This window comes from Pteropus alecto, unplaced genomic scaffold (genome assembly GCF_000325575.1).
Source record: "Pteropus alecto unplaced genomic scaffold, ASM32557v1 scaffold43, whole genome shotgun sequence".
Lineage (NCBI taxonomy): Eukaryota > Metazoa > Chordata > Mammalia > Chiroptera > Pteropodidae > Pteropus > Pteropus alecto.
The window spans coordinates 4431343-4453733 of NW_006435764.1; the positions used below are offsets into that span (position 1 = coordinate 4431343).

Below are 22391 nucleotides of genomic sequence, written 5' to 3' on the forward strand. Positions count from 1 at the left end.
ACACCCTAATGTAGTATAAAAAGTGGAAATCCCTGCCTTAGAGCAATTAAACCTTGGGCCCAAGTTTTTATCTTTTGATCTATGTAACACTTTTTGCCCCTAAAATAATAAGAGGCCTGAGCACAAAGATAAAGGAAGAACAAACATATAATTTTAACATAACTGCTTTAATACATTAAAAAGAATATGTACTGATCAATTGACATGGGTGGAAACGTTTGCATTTCTTTTGCTGACAGTTCAGGTGGGTCGGCCTTCAAATCTTTTCTAGGCTAACTTAGATGAACTTCTGCAGAGATCAAGAGTACATGGAACACTTTCTAAATATGAAAAACTTTAGCAGATCACAGTAATTCCGAGAAGATAGAATAATCCACAAAAGGCATCATCTATAGAATATGGCAAGGTTATTCACACTTAAGTCTCTTTTGATTTGAGAAAAAAAAAGACAGCTGAGAAGGCAGAAAGCTCAAAGAGGGATATACAATACAAAGTAAACTTTTCTCTAAAAGTTCCCTTATAACCAGTGTAAAATATCTACTATATACAGAATGATCCTAAAATTCTGAGTCAGAATACATACACCCTGACCACAAATAGGCCCTCCACAAAATCAACTGACTGAGAAACGAGTTCGCTGGATCTCTTCCACCAATACTGCCTGCTTTTCTACACCCCATTTGCTAAAATCGGTTGTTCAGTGTGCTTGCGGACATTAAACCATGATATTACCACAATTCTGCAAAGGAAAAAATGTGACTACAAGTGGCAAAATCACTCTCTGAAATTCATGATGAAGATAGGCATCTTAACACCATCTTGAAGAGAAAAAATCTGAGTCCAGATGTTATATCAAAATCACATTTTTGTTCCCCCAAAGGTTTTTACTAGAATATACAAACACTCTCCTCCTTAGGTACTGGCAAAAGGAATATTAGTAATATTTCACTTTCTATCAAAAGTTCAATCAGCTTATCCTCCAAAAGTAGCCTTGTCAAAGCATCAGAGAAACTGGAAATAAGTAACAGCATTTGTCAATGTCTGAGACTCCTTGGGGTTGTATTTCTTGAGTAACTATGAAATAAAGTTGTATAATTCCTCACTCTACCTTCTCTCTCCCACTTTCAAATCAACACCTTTTTGTAGCCCCAGACTAATTTTTAAACATAGCAGTCTTACTATCTGACATTTAAAAGTCAGTCTGAGTTAAGTGAAATCATAACCCAAAAGGAATATAAAATGTTTGCTTTTTCTAAGTATTTACCTACTACAGCAGAAAAGAGGGGAATTTTAGACATTCTTATCATTAGGAAACAATCTTTAAATTACCCACACACAACAAAAAATACCACCCACCAAATATGGAAACGATAATGAACTCAGAAATACTTAGTTTCTCCCTCAAATCAACCAGTTTCTTAACTTTATTTTCATTAGTCAATGAACATCCACTAAGATTTAAATACTCCCTGAACACTTCTGTTTACTGCCTGGTTTGTTTCTATAGCAACAGACATACAACACAGAAGCAAAGCTAATGCCTAGTTTTGTCACCACCTTCTGTAACTGATGCAACTGTTAAGTCACTAGTATGATACATGGTGCGAGCCATGCTATTTTAGTTCCTAGAAGGTGAAGATTAGTGTATTTGTTAGGCAAGAACAATTTATAGAAAAAGAAAAAAACCCTAGAAGTTTATCTTAAATTTAAAAGGGAAATAAAAATGACCTTTCTACCAGTCACTGAGAAAGGTACTGTGAACCTTCAAGGACAGCTAGTTTTGAAAAACACTAACTCTAGACATTTGCTTTGTAAATGATATAACATGAAATGTATCACACATGGTGCTTCACCTAAGCCTTAGGTGAGTTTTAGGGAGATAGTGAACCAGTCACTTGAAGCCAGAAGTTGTTATATAAATGTACCTATTTCCAAGCCTTGCTACATTCCTCTCATCGAGATGCTTTTCTCCAAGATCTCTATGATTGATGTTTTGATTCATAGACAAAGGTCAATCTCTAAACCAACTCTGACCTCTTTTTCAAACTTGAGTATATAGAGGAATCATGAAATTTCATATCTAGAATCATGAAATTTCATATCTAGGAGTAGAAGCTCTAGAAGGAACTGGCAAAATATCAAGAGTTAGTATTAGTATTATTATTATTATTATCATCATCATCATCATTTTATTGCAAGGACTTTGTCAGCTTACAATCCCTCATTTATTTATTTATTTATTCATTCATTCATTCATTCATTTATGTATTTTATGTATTTATTTTTTTTTAGCGCCTGCAGCACCTAGTCTTCCTAAGTGGTCTCCTATCCAAGTACTAACCAGGCTCGACCCTGCTTAGCTTCTAAGATCAGACAGGATTGGGCTTGTTCAGGGTGGCATGGCCATAGACAAGAGTTGGTATTTTAAACTGTCCCCCACAAACACATATACTCCTCCCCCTCCACTACCGTGACTTTATATTAGAAGGCAAGACCTCGTCTAAGCTTTCAGTCACCCATCTGAGCCAAGTTAAAACAGAGAAAACTAGTCTTCACTTCTGAATTTACCTAGGAACTTCAGTGTGTAAGAGTGGTAAAATGACCTACAACATTAAAAAATCAATAGCAAAAGGAATACTTAATGAAGCAGTTATACTCAAGCTACCAGAGAAATCAATAATGCAAGTTAATGATCACATCTTTGTTAAATTTCTCCAGACTTAAATATCACATCCAAACTATTACCAATCACCTTCAACCAAGTTAAAATTCTTAGAAAATTCACCTTCAGGTATGACCTTCAGGATATGTTATTTGATACTCTCAGCAAAACTACATAACGAGAATAAAGGAGCTGGAGAAAGGTACTGTGAACCTTCAAGGACAGCTGGAATCAGAAGTGGGTGGGGATCTTGGTGCAGGTACTGCCACTTTGAGCTTTACATTCCTTAAGCTTCCATTTCCTCATATGAAAACATCAAGAATTTCATCTAATGCAAAGGATTGTTGTGAGGTTTAAATAAGAACATATGTACAGGTACTCTATGAACTGTGAAGTGCCCCATACATAAAAAGAGAGGCTGTAGAGAGTAATGGTAGGTAGGGTCTGGACCAGGTTTCCAGAGTTCATCCTCACTATATATGAGCTACTTAACTACTGATTAAAATAGAAGCCATTGCATAGGACTATACAAGAATTAAGCAAGATAAAACACATAAAGTACCTGGCACATGCTCAAAACATATTAGCAACTGTGGTTTCGAACATAAATCACCACTGGCCCGATCTAGTCTGATCTCAGAAGCTAAGCAGGGTCAGGCCTGGTTAGTACTTGGATGGGAGACCACCTAGGAATACCAGGTGCTGTATTTTTGTGTGTTTTTTTTTTTTTAATCACCATTGGACTGGGAAACCAACTATCTTTCCCCCAAAATAATGGTCTCTGTGGCCAGAGACAAGTCATACTTCACATGTCTCATCTCAAACAGCATTAAACATCAGATAAGGTTTTCTCCCCCTCTGTCATCTGAAGTAGTAGGCGTCTACTAAGTTTTCCAAGTTTTCCTTTTCAGGGGCTCTTTAATGAATTCAACATCTGCATCCTCTCCACAGGCACACTATCGGCAACTTAATATGAAGTGGTCATCTCTGGAAGGTGTTATTTGGGAGAAGCCTCTGCTCTAAGTAGTACAGTTGTTCATTTCTGGGTAGAGGGAGCTTAAATACAGCGCCAGGACAGTAGCAATGCGCTTATACAAGAACAAGTTTGTGAACATCAAAATACTCAGAGAGCAGGAGGCTGAAGACAGACCCAAGGAGAGAAGAAGAGTGACCAACAAAACGAGGGTTCAGAACACAGTTTAATGCCTGACTTAAAAAGTATTCACACCTGCTTGCCTGTGTTGCTCTAAATCTCAGAAGGTGCTATTGGAGATGTAATCATTATATACATTTACAGACAATAAGAATTAAAACATCCTAATATAAATTATTTGGCATTTATTGCTATAATTGTCTTGTATTGTTGGGATGTAATAAAAGAAACTCTGGTGAAAAGTATGCCAATTATGTTATAATTCCATACTGTCAAGAGAAACAGGATTAACCAAGGAAAGTGAAGTGATTTAATAAATTATAATTCATCCTTCACTTTACTTCTCAGGAAGCCTATTCAGTAGTGATATAAAGTTCCTAAGAAAGAGAGTAAAGAATCAGAACAGGGACCTAAAAAGCTCTTTTCTCACTATCATCCTCATGAAGATTATAAGTGTGTGTGTCTCATGGCCTTTGTACTAGGATTTACATGTCCTGAGAGCTTACTACAGGCTGAGTACTGTCCAGACACAACAGAAAGAAATAAAAGAGAGGTGCTATTTTCAAGAAGCTCACAATTTGTTTGGAAAATAAAACCCATTTAATTAAGAAAAGTCTAGAGGCACAGTTGAAAGCAGAATGAGAACAAGAACTTAGAGTAGGTTTAGAAAATCCAGTTTCACACAGGTGAGTATTGCTAAGAAATGCTACAGCTAAATATCAACAGGACTAGATATTACTACATCTTTTACTATAATAACAGATAACGTGAATGCTTCTATGTGCTAAGCATAATGTGCTAAAGCTTACTTTTTAGCTCATTTAATCCTCACAACCAATCTTTTCTATTTTAATATCTTATGAAGCAAGACAGTAAAATGTCAATGTTAGTTATGAAGAAAGTAAGAATCAAAAGGGGTGGGTAACTTGAGCCAGGATTACTTAACAAGCAGCCCAGCTGGGACTCAAATCCAGATCCAACTGTTAGAAAAAAGCCTACATTCTAGTCAAACTTATAGAAGCAGAAAGTAAAATGGTAGTTGCCAGGGACTGAAGGGAAGGGGAAACATGGAGCTGCTGTTCATTCAATTATGTGAGAGATCTGTTGTACAACGTTACGCTTATAATTAACAACACTGCACACTTAAAATTTGCTAAAGGTATTGATCTGTTTTACATGTGTGTGCGTGTTATATATGTATACATATACATACATACACACATATATATGTATATAAACATAAATATATAACCATAAAAAAGTGTGTGACATTCCCCCTGCAAAAGCAAAAACAAGTCTACATTCTTAACCCCCACACCAGAATTCTCAAACTTTTTGGTCTCAGGAATCCCTTATACTCTTAAAAAATTACTGAGGACCCCAAATAGCTTTTGTACAAATGGGCTATATATATCAATATTTACTAATTACTAATGAAAATGGAGGAATTTTCTAAATATATAATCACAGAACAAGACAAGCTGTACAGGTTCCTGAATAACACCGTTATCCAGCCAGGATGTGTGGAGTCTACATGTTCTCCCCATGTCTGAGTGGGTTTTCTGGGTACTCCAATTTCCTCCCACATCCCAAAGGTGTGTGCTGGGTTACCTGGAGCACCTACATTATCTCAGTTTGTGTGGTCTGCGGTAGAAGGGCATCCAGTCCAGGGTTGGTTCCTGCCTTGTGCCCTGAACTGCTGGGATAGGCTCTGGCCACCTGAGATTCTGAACTGGAATAAATAGGGTGGAAAATAATTATCTTACTTGTTTTTATTAATCTTTCTTAGATGTATGTATAGCTGACATTTATTTCAATGTTTCATATTAGAAGTGTTTTGGGCCTTTATTTAGAAGTTTGGTAATGTTTTTGTGACCAGAAATGCATTGTGGGAACTCAACTTTTGTTTATATCAATTAGCCTATGGCGAAACTGTTTTCATTATAAGTTGTTTCGCTTAAAGTCACAGTTTCCAAGAGCCTATTGACGATGTTAAGTGAGGACTTACCGTACTTGTATTCTCACATAGATTCAAGAAAAACTTGAGGATTTCAGAGTAATGATTCACCGGAGCACAATAAAGTTATAGATATATAGCAGGTATAAACAAAAGTAGCTAGTAAGAGCACAGTATGAGTGCTGAAAACAGCTAATCTCTGGGGAAAAAAAAAAAATTATATCCTACTACTTTAGGAAATTCTAGAAAACAAAAGAATACACAAATGCACATTTCATTAGCCCTGACAGCGATGTCATCACACATCATATAGAGTTCTGAAATACTTTACTGTATTTCTGGAAAATCTCTACTTATTAGGGAATGAGAGAAAAAAGGTAAATATCTTAGATTACTATGAATCTATTAAAGAATCCCGGACACATACTATACTTTGAGAACCACTGTTCTACACAATCTTTTTCAAACCATGGGACATAAAAAAATCAATTTAGGTCATATATGCACTTTAAAAAAATGAAATAATCAAATGAAATGGAAACTATCAGAAAACACAGTATGGATAAGTATCATTTCCTGAAACTTTTGTTAGTTATGTATATCCATGTGTGTGATAGTACTAGTTCAGAACATAAAATGTATTACTATTGAAGGTCAGCCAAAAACTGTAAAAGACACTATACTACAACATACTAATATCCTACTCTACTGCCAAAAAAAAGGCTATACACACATAACCTATAGACTAAAAACTGAAAATGTGTGATAAACGGGATATTCTCCCACAAGAAAGCAATTATAAAGGTTTCAGATGGATAAAATTTCTATGGACTGAAGAAAGTCACAGTTCACCTTACCATTATATCATGCTGTTGCCACAGCCATCACTAAAGCTTTTCCTACCACCTTCTCCTCCATAGTCAATTGAGGCAAAAAAGGCAGGCAAGAGATGGTATCCAAGCTTCATTAGCCACAGATAAAGGTGCTCTTTCCTTCCCTCTAAACAGCTCCTGCTCTTAATCACAGGGTTTACTTCCTAAATGAAGGGCCTGCCCTCACAGCAAACTGGTCAACATTCACTTTGCTGCTGGCATTATGGTTACTCCTCTCACTCTGAATCTATAGGATTTCTTGGGTCAAAATAGCAGCATTCAAACAATGGTTCAAACTGTAGATCTCCATACTCTGGCAAAGGCAGGCCTGCATCTGGCGAACTGCAACAAATGGAAACAGCACACAATGAAAAGCAGAGCCAGTCTGCACCAACAGCTGAAGCTCCACTCCTAGCCTGGGCACAATCCAGGACACCCAGAGATCTCAACAAGGCTTTGCTTCCTTGAGAGACTACATAGGCAACCTACACTGGAGGAGAGTGAGATATAACATCACTGCCTCTTCTTCTCTATCAGAACTGAACTATAGAATTTTATTGAAGAGTTTCTCCCCAATTAGTCCAAATAGACCAAGACAAAGCCTGATGAAAGTTATGAGAGAAAAGGGCATCAGTTCAGTGACACATCATAATGGCATATACTTTTTAAAGGTGTGGTAACATACATATAAGATTTATCATCTTAACCATTTTTTAGTGTACAGTTCGGTAGCATTAAGTACATTCACACTGTTATGCAACCATCACCACTACCCATCTCAAGAACTTTTATATCATCCCATACTGAAACTCTGTCCTCATTGGCATATATTTGTTCAATAATCCTATTTTTTTAATCTTATTTTTCTGATACTGGCATACCTTGAGCTGCAAATGCACCTCTCTCCCACTACTGTCTTCAAACTTGTGAGGAAAAAGGCAAACTCCATGAAAGCAGAAATCTTTCTTTGTATTGTGGCTTCCCCCAAACCTACCATGTCTGATAAATATAGATTCAAATGTTCATTTGTCACATGGCCAAAATTATTACCCCACAGATTACTTACCAATTGCAAATATACCTTTACAATGAAAAGATCTGCTGGTTACCACCTTAACCAACCTTAACGATCAGTACCACCAGAGGGAAAGAACACTGTGTACACCTCCTGACTTGACACAATTTGAAGTGCTCAATCACCTAGGAAGCATTCTTGCCAAAATGTTTAAAGTAAATCTAATCCTCTAGACTCAAGTTCCAGTTTACAAGGCATATAGTTTAGGAAAAGAAACTATACAATGAGGAAACAGACATATCCAGAACATAGGACATTTTAAAAGGCAATGTCATTCGCGCAAGTATAGTCAAATGATCTTTGACAAGAGACCAAAGTCAATTTAAACTTTCAGTGTGAAAAGAATGGTCTTTATAACAATTTGTGTTGTAACAAGTAGACCATACCAAATAATGTCATGTATTTACTATTGCAATATCATACGGAACAGTTTCGCTGCCCTAAAAGTCTATGCTCCACTTATTTTTCTCCCCTTCCTCCACACACCAGCAGCTGATGTATGGTAAATTCACATACCAAGGAAAAAAATATCCAAACACTGACCTGACACCTTTCACAAAAATTAACTCAAAATGAAACACAGATCTAAATATAAAACACAAAACTGTAAAACTTCTAGAAGATAACAGGAGAAAACAGGTGACCCATAACAAAAACATGATCCAGGAAAGAAAAAGTTGGTTATGTTGGGCTTCATTAAAATCAAAAACTTCTGCTCTACGAAAAGACAGTTAAGAGAATAAAAAGACAAGCCACACAGACTGGGAGAAAATATTTGCTGAAGGAGTTGAAAACGTATGTCCACACAAAAACCTGCACACAAATGTTTATAAGCCATTTTATTCATAACTGCCAAAACTTGAAGCAACCGAGATGTTCTTCAGTAGGTGAATGGATAAACAAACTGTGGTAATGTCCAGACCATGGAAGATTATTTAGCACTAAAAAGAAATGAGCTATCAAGCCAGGAAAAGGCAAGAAGGAAACTTAAATGCATATTACTAAAGGGAAGAAGCCAATATGAAAGGCTACATATGGAATGATTCCACCTATATGACATTTTAGAAAAGACAAAACTATAGACAGTAAAACTAAGTGGCCACCAGAGGCTGGGGGAAGGAAAGAATATGTAGGTGGAGCACAGATTTTCAGGGCAGTGAAACTATTCTGTATAAATACTATAATGGTGGATACATGCATGTCATTCATTATACATTTGTCAAACCCATATAGTGTACAACACCAAAAGTAAACCCTAACATAAACTACGGACTCTGGGTAAATAATATTGTGTCAATGCAAAGTCATCAGTTGTTAACAAACTATCACTCTGGTGCAGGGTTTTGATAGTGGAGGAAACTATGTCCATATATACAAGGGGGAGGGAATATATAAGAAATCTCTGTATGTTCCACTCAATTTTGCTATAAATCTAAAACAGCTCTAAAAAATCGTCTATTTTAATGTTACATCCACACAAAAACCTGCACACAATTGTTTATAGCAGTTTTATGCATCATTACCAAAGCCTGGAAGCAACCAAGATGTCCTCAATCTGTGAATTAATAAAATTATTCAGCAATAAGAAGAAATGAACTATCAAGACAGAGACATGGAGAAAACTTAAATGAATAGTGCTAAGTAAAGCATGAAAGGCTACATATTGTATCTGGATTCAAACTATATGACATTCTAGAAAAGGCAAAACTATAGAAATAGTAAAAACATCAGTAGCTGCTAGTGTGTGGAGGAGGGGGAGAAAAATAAGTAAGTGGAGCATAGACTTTTAGGGCAATGAAACTATTCTGTATGATATTGCAATGTTAAATACATGACATTGTGCATACGGCCATACTCACAGAACTATAAACACAAAGAGTGAACCTTAATGTAAACTATGGACTTTGGGTGATACTGCTGTGTCAATGTAGGTTCATCGATTGTAACAAATGTACTACACTATTGCAAAATGTTAATAACAGGGAAAACTGGGGGCAGAAAGAGAGTATATAGGAACTCCATGCTTTCTGCTCAATTTTTCTGCAAATCTAAAACTGCTTTAAAGTCTATTAGTTTTTTTTAAAGTCATTGTCACAAGAACAAAAAGGTAGAGCCAGCTAACTTTTACTAAAAAAGGTCCAGAGAGTAAATATTTTAAGCTTTGTGGGACATACAGTGTCTATCACAAATACTCAACTCTGCCACCATAGCATGAAAGCAACCACAGACAACACAAATGAGTAACAATGGCTTTATTTATGGACATTGAAATTTCAATTTCATATAATTTTCATATGTCATGAAATACTACTCATCTTTTGATTTTCAACCACTTAAAAATGTAAAAACCAAAGAACTGAAAACAAGGATTTAAACAAATCCTTGTACATAAATATTCATAACAACACTATTCCAAATAGCCAAAAGGAAGAAACAACTCAAATGTCCATCAACACATGAACACATGATCAAAATGTGGTATATTGATAGAATATTACTGTCATAAAAAGGAACAGAATACTGATACATGCTACAATGTGAATGAACCTCAAAAACATGCTAAGCAGAAAAAGCCAGACACAAAAGGTCACACATTATATGACTCTGCCTAAACATACAGACTAGCATATGGATAATAAATAAAGACAAAAAGTCAACCAGCGTGTACCAAGAGCTGTGGGGAGGAAGGAATGGGGGGACTGCTTAATGGTAAAGGGTTTCTTTTTTGGGTGCTTAAAATGTTTTGGAACTAGACAGAGGTGATAGCTACCCAACATATTGAATGTACCAAATACTAATGAATTGTATACTTTAAAATGGTTAATTTTGTTATGTGAATTTTATCTAAAGTTTAAAAAATGATATAGAAAAAAATGTAAAACTGTTATCTGGTGGGCTGTATAAAAACAGGTAGCTAGCCAGACTTGGCACATGGGTTGTAGTATGCCAAAATCTATTCCAGATTAAAAGAGACTAAAGAGTCACTATTACAGGCAATGCACAAACATGGGTTGAAAAAAGTCAGAAAAAAGCTATGTAGAACACTGGGAAAATATGAATATTAGATATAATGGAATTATTGTACTTTTCTTAGGTGTGACGATAGATTTGTGATATCCTTATTCTTAGGAGAGATATGCTGAAATATTTAGGGGTAATGTGTCATGATGTGCAAATTACTTTCAAATATTCAGTCCCCCAAAAGTACATATAGAAATAAAAAAATGTGGCAATTCTTTTTAAGAAGTGGGGACTCTAGGTGAAGGATATACTGATGTTCATTATACTACTCTTTCAATTTTTCTGTATTAGAATGCTTTCAAAATAAAGTTTTGGGGAAAAAGTATTTCATGAATGATAGTAGAAAGATAAATGTGAGCCACATATGTAACTTTTTCTAGCCATAACTTTTAAAGTTAAAATTAATTTTAATAATTATTTAACCCAATAAATTAATTTAACCCAATAAATTATTTCATCTATAATCATTAATAGCATTTCAATATGTCATAAAAAATTACTGGGATACTTTACATTCTTTTTTTGTATTGTCTTCAAGATTCAGTGTGTATTTTACACTCATATCCCAATTTAGACTATCAGACAATTTCATGTGCCCAAAAGCCACATGTGGCTAGTGGCTTGCTATACTGGACAGGACAACCTAGGCCTTGAAAGAAGCAACAAAAGCAAAGCTTAGAAATTGAACTATTCAGAAAGCTATTTAATGTATGTATATGAATCTCCCAAGGCAACATATGCTAATCAGCCAAACAACCATTTACAAAGGTATAACTTACCAACTAAACTCAATCCCTGCTCTGGTATCTTCCATGACATCCTCCAAGCAAAAGAGGTTATCACATCCCTATTCTGGGCAAGGGGAGCTTTACCACAGATCCCACACACACGCATTGGTTTGGGAGTTCTGTCTTTTGGCTTTCCTTACAAGGTTTGGTCTGAAGACTCGGAAGAAAGAGAAGCTGAATCTTTTGCTCCACTTTACACAACCACTCTCCTCAAACTGTTAGAATCAGCACCATTTTACCATGGCATTTTCCTTTGCTTAACTCCCCACCCCATAATTTTGTCCAACTGACCTCTAATTCCCCAGAGAGGAGAGACTGTATCAAGTCAAATCCATATTCTCCAATTCTCAGATCCCTGCTCTCAAAATAACTATTCCTCTTGATATTCCCTTACTTAAAAAAAAAATTCTGTCCTAACAAGTGGCTTCAGGAGAATAACTAACATCAAATACTCCGAAATCAATCTCCTTCTATAAGTGGCTTGGAAACCACCATCCAATGTATACATGTTACAAACAAAAAATCATAGGCAATTACAAAAATAATTTAAATGTACTTGAGGAACGATGATGTGCAAACAGTTTCAATCATTCTTTCCTGCTACCTTCCCCCAAATGCCTCGCTTGCCCCAAAAAGATTGTGGCAAACTTTTCACATTTTTTAAAGAAGAAAACATTTCAGACTAACAAACAATAATATCTTTGACCTCTAGATGTGGAACTTAAGATAAACTGAGAGTAAATTTATTAAATTCTGATCTATTTATTGGCTAGAAATTTCTGAGCAACAGTATTTCTGAGCTAAATGGCTGAAGCTATGTTTCTTTTTTTTTTAATGCCAGTTTATTATTTTTTTCATACTATACATACATAATTTTTTTTAACATTTTTTGATTATCTCCCTCCAGAAGCTATGTTTCTTATTTCTTCTGGCTTCTTCCCTTTGTTTAAACCTTTCTAGGGTTATAAAGAATTCTATAATTTGATACTACATAACGAATTCTTAAATTTTGCTATCCTTTTGTTATCTAGCCTGTAAAATACAGATTCTAATAACTGGTAATTGTAATGTTTACTAAATTGCTCTCCTTTATGCTTGATCTATCAAGTAGAAAATATGTACACCTGTTTATGTGTGCGTACACACGTGTGTGTGTGTGTGTGTGTGTGTGTGTGTGTATTTTAAAGGCAAAAAAGACGGAAGGATATATAAATTGATAAAATGGTTACTTCTGGGGAAGGGATTGGGATTAGAGTGGTTAAGGGGCTTCTTAGCCTTATCTGTAATACTTTATACAACAGTGCATCCATATTTTATTTGTGTGATTAAAAACCAGTCCGATTTTAAATATGTAGAACCAGCTGATTATATTTTTTGAATACTATAATAGATACTATTTACTGAAAGTTCATTGTTTGCAAAGCAGTCTATACTTATTATCCCATTAAATCCTCAACCCTAAAAAGGTAGGTATCATCATTACCCCAATTTATAAATGAATAAACTGAGATTCAGAGAGGTTAAGAAGCGCCCTGTTCAAGGTCACACAAATGTTGGAGCCTGGAACTCTCAAAACCACATTAAAGCAAACACGTGAGGAGTTTAAAACATTGGTTAGAGCCTTGCTAAGGGAATATTCAGTTAATTCAGTAGTAAAGAGAAAATATTTTTTAACTTTTGCCATTGCTAAAGAGCTCCAGAAAAAAATCTGCTTATTTATTTGCCAGTCGCAGTAAAGGAAGCAGTATGACTATTTTAAGACATTTCTTGATTGGCTTATTAACCATGCTGAACATGGCTGTAGCATCCCAAACTTAATCGAAGTTTAAGAGATTTAAGTAGAACTGTAGTGCTGAGCCATGTACCACTGGCCCCTACCTCAGCTCTTTTGGTTAATTCTAGGCAAAGTACAGTACACAATTTCAGCTAAACTGCACTTGAGGGTGTGAATTATTTGTTTCTGATAAAGGAAAAAAGCCTATGATTTGAGTTTTGTCTGCAAAAAAAAAAACCCATAATTTTCTTAAAGGACAGCAATGGTGACAAGTACTTGTATTCACTACAAGAGATCTAGTAAAGACTCTAGGTTAAACAACGGATATGCGTGTACTGAGTAAATTCATCTTACCCCTAGAAGATCAGCTACAAATCTTGCTAAAAGAATCTCCAATGTCTGGGAACTATGCAGTCTCTGGGGAGGCCCTTGATCCTTGAAATTCTCTTTCCTTCTTCCTTTAATAAGGTTAAGCTAGTTTCACTGACTCCTGAAATCCAGTGAAAAGCGTATCTTTCAACCTAACCTTTCCCAGGATGGCACAAGAGGTGTGGTTAAGCCTGAATGAAATACAAACAAGGCTTATTTCTACTCTCAGACACCAAATCTTCCATAACAACACTGTTATTAAGTTGGTTACGTACTCTGGACTTACACAGCAGACACTCTCATAAATTTCAGTTGTTTTGACTTCCATCTTGCATAGCTTTTCTGGCTATTTATATCTGGGTTCAGGAAATCTTTACTGCTAGTGCTACAAATGTACTTTCGTCCTCTGGCCAGGTTCTGAGGGAGTTCCAAGCATATTAACATGACTGCAAATAAGATCAGAAATCTATGTACCTATGAAAATTTATAAAACCTTTTTACCCTCCAGTTAAGGAACTACATAAAACCCACTTAAATGAGGCGGGGAAGCAAAAGCACGGCATTATGGTTTATAACCAATATTAAACTGAAGTGTCTTCTACAGCAAAAAATGAGAATAAATGCTTATTTTCATCCATGATTTCAATATTGATCATCTGTATTCAAGTGGCTTCAGTTCATACTACACGTGCTGTTTTTCTACTTCCTTTCCCAAACTCTATTTCCCAGTGCTACCTTTCCTTACTAATGACAACTTCATGACTTACTTTATAAAGAACATCAAAACCTTAAAAGCTATCAATTACAGTTTTTCTTCCCCAGCATGCTGGGCCAACGTCTCCCTCTTTCATCCTACCCCTATTATTAAAGTACCCTCTCATCCTTCCACTGGGTCTGAGTAAATTCACTCAGACAACTAAGTTCTATAATGTGTCTACCCGCTTTTCTTTCTAAAATCATGGTTTCTCTGGCTCTCTTCCCTCACCAGTTCAAAATCCACATTCTCCAGAGGAGCATTATTTATGATTCCTGAATTCCTATCATCACAATAAATCCAAGTTCTATCTACTTATAACCATGAAAGAACTCTTCTTTTTTCTTTGTCATTGTATCTAGACCAACCAGTTAGATCTCAAATTCTGTGTTCTCTTGAAAGTTTCTGCAACTAAGTTCTATATTCTGCTTACTGATGCCAGTTTAGAGAATGTGTGTGTGTGGTGCCGTGTTCTACTAGACTGTAACTAGGAGAATACAGAACAATGCTTTTGCATACTTTACAGCATACACAGTTCTAAAATAATTTAGGAATTGCAAAGTTATTATAAAAGAGTAAAAGCTCAATGGTGTCTTTTGATCTTTTCTTTCAGATCATCTATCTTCTACAGTAAAAAATACTTTATTAATTTTTTAAATTCTTTGGTAATAAATTTTTAAAGATAAAGTATATCAGAGCAAGGACAATAAACAGATGATTAGTGAAAAGTTAGTGGAATCTCAAAGCACCATCCCACAAATTACTTTCTAATTACAAAGAAAAAAAATATTTTTACAAGAAAGATCTAACAGTCACACCCATTAACAAAATGATCAAGCCCAACAGTACCAAGAATGAGATAACCTGACACTGTCTCCTGGTATGATGCAAAAAATATGCATAAATGCTGCTCTATGTAGTATTTGGCAAAAATACAAAAATGTTAAACCTGAATCTAATCACCTAAAACTCTATAAACTTAAATATATCTAAAATGCTCTTTTCTCATGTTTTAGTGTCAATTTAGCCACTATCAAAGGCCTCTATGAAGGTCCCCAACAACCACCACAAAAAATGTAGTGGTAGAATGAGTACAAGTTTGGAGCCGGACAGACCTAAGTGTGCATCCTGGATCAGCTACTTACTAAGCTTACATAAATCTCTAACTTCAGGTTCCTCATCTATAAGATGAGGTTGTATAAAATACCACCAATTTCAGAGGTTGCTGACATAGCTATTATATGTAAAATACATAAAATACTACCTGGCATTATTAGAGCTGTTCATGTTGGTTAACCTATCATACCCCATATTTGTTCTCTATAATGTGTCACAGTTAACAAAGGACTCTTATATACATTGTCTCATCATCTGATCCTTCCTATAAACCACAGCTACAAGTCAGTAAAAATGAATCTTCCTGCAAGGAATCAATCTCCTAACACTCATTCACACACACTCTTTATACTGGTGATACTTTTTTTGCATGGTCCCAATACACACACATTTCAGTTACCAGTTTAAATAACGTTTCAGTTCTCTAATAGAGTTCAAATGTCAGTTGTATATGAACTGTAAGTAGTTACATAAAGTACAAACTTTACTGCCAGTTTTTCAATCCACAAATCACTATGTAAATAATATACATGCGGTGTATTAAGATCAGTGGCCAATCACATCACTTCTTTCAAAGTCTATTGGTGATGAGTCATGGGGCATGTTATTCAGTTCACATACAAATAGCAAAACGTGTAGTTGTGTTGCCTCCTAGTCTCCCAGTGATAAACCACATGACATTTTATGACATTTGATCAGAAGAAACAACTGGCCTACAAAGATGAAAATGAAGCAAAGAAATAAAAAGTAATAGTGCTGGAAATTAAATTTGCATAGAAAATAAGCAAAATTATATGCATCAGAGGAACTTAGTACAGACAAGCTTATCAACATAAATAAGGAAAATAACTATGATGAAAAGGATAAAGATGTCCCAGAGGAAGTGACACCAGCAAAAAACTTAAAGGAACTCTCACAGATATTTTATGACACTGAAAGTGCAAAACATAAAATTCTAGAAGCCAAGGCATTCAAGATGTTTGCCCTATATCTTAAGTTATACAAGAAGCAAGCAAGAACTTTTTAAACTTCTGATGAGTTCTTGACAATAATTTTTACAGTTCTACCCTACCATGTAAACTGAAGACTGCCTTTACGTATGAATACGGTTTTATATGTGTATGTGTGTGTGTGTGTGTATTTATTTTCCTCCCACTTACTCCCAAACCATCTCAGAGCAAGCTGCATATATGATGGCCGTTTACTCCGAAACAGTTAACTGTGTATTTCTTAGGAGTAAAGATTTTTTTTAACCTAACTGCAGAACATTGTAAACGTCAATAAATCCTTTAAGTTACTTTTTAAGAACCTATCTACTATCTAGGAATAAAAGATGGAATCAATGCCTGCTATTCAAAGTCAAAGACAGCAGCTATGAAATTTATAAATTGGTTTTTCAGATATATTATCTTTCAGGCAATTATGTAGTTTAGCTTTGAAATTTAAGACACTGTCAATACTAAAAGTAAATGAATAAAAAAGGAATAAAGAAAACTTCTTAAAGCTAGTCAAATAGTCAATTAAATAATTTTTTTCCCTCCATTTTAATTAACACTTTACAAAGTACAAAATATACTGTCTTGTGGGGGGAACATCAGGTACTTTTTTCTCTCTGTCATACAGTACATAAATCTCAAGGGTTCTGTTTCTTCAAGAAAGAAAGCAAGCATGAGGAGCCTAGGTGTAGGGCTGCCCAGTTCTCCCTCTTTCCCAGACCTTGGGACAGATGTAGGTGTCACTGCTTCTGCTGGTGACTTGCTGCACACCAGGTGAGGGCTAGACTCTTCAAGTTGAGGCCCTGGGCAGGGCAGAGGCCCCTCAGAGCCCCACTGTGCATCCAACGTCCACTTACCCCCATCTCATGATAATGGAAATGACTTTAGCACAGAACAAGAAGGCTTGCGGTTTTGTGTTAGGCGGCTCCCATCCTAGTTTTGGAGCCAATCCTGCTCAGTTCTTCCTGGACCATTTTCTGAGTAGGTAAACTGAGGCAGTGGCCAGAAAACACACTGAGCTTGGCCTCTTGTCTTGGGACCTGAATTTGGCCTGCTTTTCATCTTTCCTCTCCCCTGTCCCCCAATTCAATAATTTTTAATACTTCCTAAGCATACAGATAATATAAATTTTTATAACCCTCACTTTGAAATGTTACAAACCTTCCAAGAATTTAAAATCACGAATAGAACATCATGATGCTACACAAAAATGCTAAATTAAATACACCATAGGGTTTAAGTACACAGTACAAAAAAGAATCTGTCAAGCAGATAGGGAGAGAATGATATTCAGTTGAATTCATTATACTGTTTAGCATCTACCACGTGCCAGACACTGTTAATATTCTGGTAAATAAGACTGTCATGGTTCCTGTCCTCAGAATCTAGAGAATAAGTGAAAAGACAATCATCACAGTGCTATTTGCTATGAGAGCAGAAAAAAATCTAATATTAAAATGGAGAGAAGAGGCACCTTATGGAGCAGAAAAGGAGGGAGATGTCAAAAATTTCCCAAAGAATATAACATCTAAGCTGAAACATGAAGGATAAATAGAATTAAAGAGAAGAGGGAAAGTGATTGACTCAGAAAGAACTACATATGCAAAGTCCCAAAAGTAAAAGAGGGCACAGAACTTTAAGAGACAGTAGCTGAGTACAACAGTATCATTTTCAGGTAATGGTAAAAGAGAAAGGGAGAATACAATGTAATGGAAAGAAATTCAACCTGAAGTTAAAAGACTTAGTTTCCAGGCTTTGTCCTGTCATTATTAGCTGTTACAACTTTAGGGCAAGTCATTTATCTTTCTGGACCTTTATTTCCTAATGAGCAAAATGGAGACATTACCATATTCCCCTCAAAAGGTTGTCTCAAAGATCAAATTTTAAAAGGCATGTAACAAACCATAAGAGAAAAAAAAAATACTTAAAAAATTCTGCTCCTCAAAATATACCTTTTAAAAAAATAAAGTGACAAGTCACAGACTGGGAAAAATAACAGATGTCTAACAAAGAACTTGTACCCAAATATATAAAGAACTACAAACCAACCATTAAAAGGTGAACAAACCAATAAAAGGAGGGGGGGCAAGAGACTCGAACAGACACTTCATCAAAGGAGGTATACAAATGGCCAATAAGCACATGAAAAGGTGTTGAACCTCATTAGTCATCAGAGAAACAAATTAAAATCATGAGATACTACTTCACACTCATTAGAATGGTTAATACCAAAAAGCCAAATGTTGGCAGAATATGGAATACTGCAGCTTTCATACAGTGCTGATGAGAACATGAAATGGAATGGCACTTTAAGTGGTTTGGCAATTTCTTATAAAGTTACACATACATCTACCACATGACCTAGCAATTATTACTTTGTATTTCCTCAAGAGAAATGAAAACGTGTCTACAGCAACTTATACAAGAATATTTATCACAGCCTTATTCATAATAGCCCCAAACTGAAAACAACCTAAATGTCCATCAAAAGAAGAATAAACAAACTGTGGTGTATACACAATGGAATATATTCAGCAATAAAAAGGAATTATGGAAACACATGGATGAATCTCAAAAACATAATGTTAATGAAAGACCCTCACAGAAGAGCACATATTGTGATTCCATAAACACATACACACATATACACACAAACAAGCAAACTTAGATATGGTGACAGAAGACAGACAAAGATGGAGGGGAACTAACTGCAAAGGGGCACACGGGAATTTCTCACTGAGATGGAAACGTTCTCGTTTTGGATAGTGATTATATTGCCAAAACTCCCTAAATACAAGATCTGTGCATTTTATTGTATGTTATGTATATCTCATTTTTAAAAAAAAAAAAATGACACCATGGGTATGCAATGAGCAAAATCCATAAAGTAGGAAATGCTACAGGACAAGCAACCAGATTTCCACAAGAAAAAGAAAAAAAGGGAGAAGTGACCTATAGGTTAAGAGAGACTTCAGACAAATATCAACCATACACAACATGTGAATGAACCTTGTCTGACTCATGATTCAAACCAATCAACTATTTTAAAAAATCAGAGAAATTTGAACACTGAAGACATTAAGAAATTGTTAACTGTTTTACTGTGACAATAGTAATGTGGTTACGCTTTTAAAATACTACAAGGAAACATGGATGAATCTCACAATGTTGGATAAAACGAAAGAATACACACTGTATTATTTTCCATTTTTTCCATTTTTTAATAGTTCAAAATCGAGTAAAAACTAAATTATATTGCTAGAAATCTCCACTGGGGAAAAAAAAACAGACTTGTGATTGGAAGGAGCGTAAGGAAGCATCTGAGGTGGTAGCAACTCCATTTCTTGTTTGAATGGTAGTGACAAGGGTATTCGTGATCATTCACTGAAGTATTAATTTATGTTTTATATTCTCTTCTGTATATGCATTCTACTTCATGAATAAAGTTCTACCAAAAACTTAGATATACATAACTTAAGTATATACAGATGAAATAAATAAATAAAACTGCCCGAGATTTAACTCAAAACAATTGAGAGGGAGTAGAGGATACAAATGAAAGCAGAGTTACACGTGTTGAAGATTGTTACAGCTGGTGATGGGAGTTCATTACACAGTTGTTTACTCTGTATATGTTTAAATTTCTGCATAAATTTTTTAATGTTCCTAACCTTAATTACTGCACTTCTAGCAATGACAGGAATATACTCCGAAATGTAGAAAAACAAATACATAATTAAGCTCACTGCATTTTTATTTTTAATGCCCCTCCCCCAATGGATACAACCTAATGTTCAAAAATGGGCAAATAAACCACAGGAAATCAGAGCATAATTTTTACAAGACTTTTTTTTACAATTTTTACAAGACTTTTTTTTACAAGAGTTCTTAGTGGCATGAAAAATGATTATGATAAATTAGCAAGATATTACAATTACATTATATCAAGCATAATCTCTACATAAAAACTTTTACGTATAAGGAAAAAAACTGAAAGGAGATATGCTAACATGGTAATGATGATTAAGTTTGGGATTATGAGTGACTTTCTTTGATTTTTCACAACCAGTATATGTAACTTTAATCACTAGAGGGGGAAAAAAACCATTAAGCTTCTTTCTCATTTGCTCACCGAAAATATCAATTCTATCAAGCTAAGGGATGAAAGCAAAAACCCTAATAAATTGTGGAAGAGTCACCAGTATTACATTCTAAAAGACTGACCAGTACGGAAAAAGGTAAACAAAATTTTACCTTTTTGAATTTTCCTCAAGTCCTTTGTATTATCTCTGTATTTAATTACAATTTCAATAGGAGTCTTTTTAATATCAAATTAATCCCACAGTACAACTAGCCAATAAGCTATTTTTAGAATTTAATAGCATATTAGAAAACATTATACCCAAAGGAACTTCTTTTCAAAAACTGAATACAGACTATTTCACACCTAATCTAGCGTCCTACTTTAAAGTCCTGTGTCAATGAACCTATCAGATCCTTGTGAAATGAACTTACAAATTTTGATTCAAATGGACATGTGTCAGCCTGCCATTCTATTTTCATTAGAGCTTTAGTAGAAGCCAAGAATTTGACTAATATGGGTAAGAATACAGAAATCATTCACATGATTATTACAATAGAACAAGATTAAGAAATTTGAGCCAAAAGTTTTCCATTTTCAGATGAGTCTTAAAACTAAATCTCTCATCAAATTAAGGAAATGCAGTTAGGTGATTAGAAAACTCTCTATCTGTGAAAAATGAGAGAGAAGGCTGTCTTACACAAGAAAGGCTGAGAGGCCTAGAGATGGGATGCCATCCCAGATCTAAAATCACCACCACCACCTACTTGACACCAGATCATGGTGCTAGAAATTCATTCCTATTTTACTTTTACCCAGTGGAGTTCCTTGGCTCATGGCTGGTAACTTAGAGTCCTTCAAAGTTCCAACTTCACTTCGGATGGCAGGAGTATCAGAGCAGGGGCTTTCCAGAATGTGTTGTTACAATGGCCACATGGGATTCCATAAAGGGAGAAACTAAAGAAATATAATTTATTTAGAATTATAAAAACCTTTAACAAGGCTTGTCTCTAGAAGTTCAAAAATATAGAATCTGGAAGAATTTTGTATCACATATGAAGAACTGGTAAAAAATTTAAAAATAAGGAACAGATGTAAATGTCTCCAATGTTTGTGTCCCCTACAACATAATGCTTGGGCCAATTCCTAATATTTTCATGAACAATACAGAATACAACAGAGTTACATTCAAACAGGGGGACAAACTGAGAAAGAGCTTAAAAAGCTAAGTGAATGAGAATTATACTATTAGCCTTTGACTCAGGCAAGCATAAGGTGAAAGGCCTAGAGAAGAATTAAGTAATCCATGTAGTAATTAATATGTATGGTTTCTGAACTAGTTTTACCTAATTAAAAATAAGCCATCCAAATCTGTGTTGATATCTCATGACATCGGCCCAGAACCTCTGGTAGGGTTCTTCATAAAGTGGATTCAATAAACAATTGGTGAATTAAATATGCTACAATAAACATAAAGATTAATATAAATCAAAATTATAGCCTTACCTTTGTATAAAACCATGATATTCTCTCTCAGTCAGTGGCACCACCCATCCATCAGGAACTCAACCCAAGAACCCAGGAGTCATTCTCCTCTCCAAGAACATCTAACGGGATTGCCAAGTCCAATCAATTCTGTTCCAAAATACCTTGACGCAGTCTCTCCTCTATCTCCATTCTTGGTACCAAGGCTTTAGTTATCATTTCTTTCTAAACTATTACCATAAATACTTATCTCATTTCTTTGCCACAACAATTCTTCCCTCGCTAGTTT

General features: G+C 35.2%; 1 protein-coding gene and 1 pseudogene across 3 annotated transcripts in view; both read right to left on the minus strand.

Annotated features, from left to right (window-relative positions):
• The window catches only part of KDM2A (lysine demethylase 2A), an 89262-nt gene that overhangs the window by 51658 nt on the left and 15213 nt on the right, over window positions 1-22391 (minus strand). The window contains exon 2 of one of the 3 annotated variants that reach the window (XM_025046385.1): window positions 5440-5547. The exons of the other annotated variants lie outside the window; for them this stretch is intronic. The gene's annotated coding sequence lies outside the window, so the exon portion shown is untranslated. The remainder of the gene's footprint in view (window positions 1-5439; window positions 5548-22391) is intronic. 3 annotated transcript variants of the gene reach the window in all.
• Window positions 2293-2411, minus strand: LOC112479261 (annotated as a pseudogene).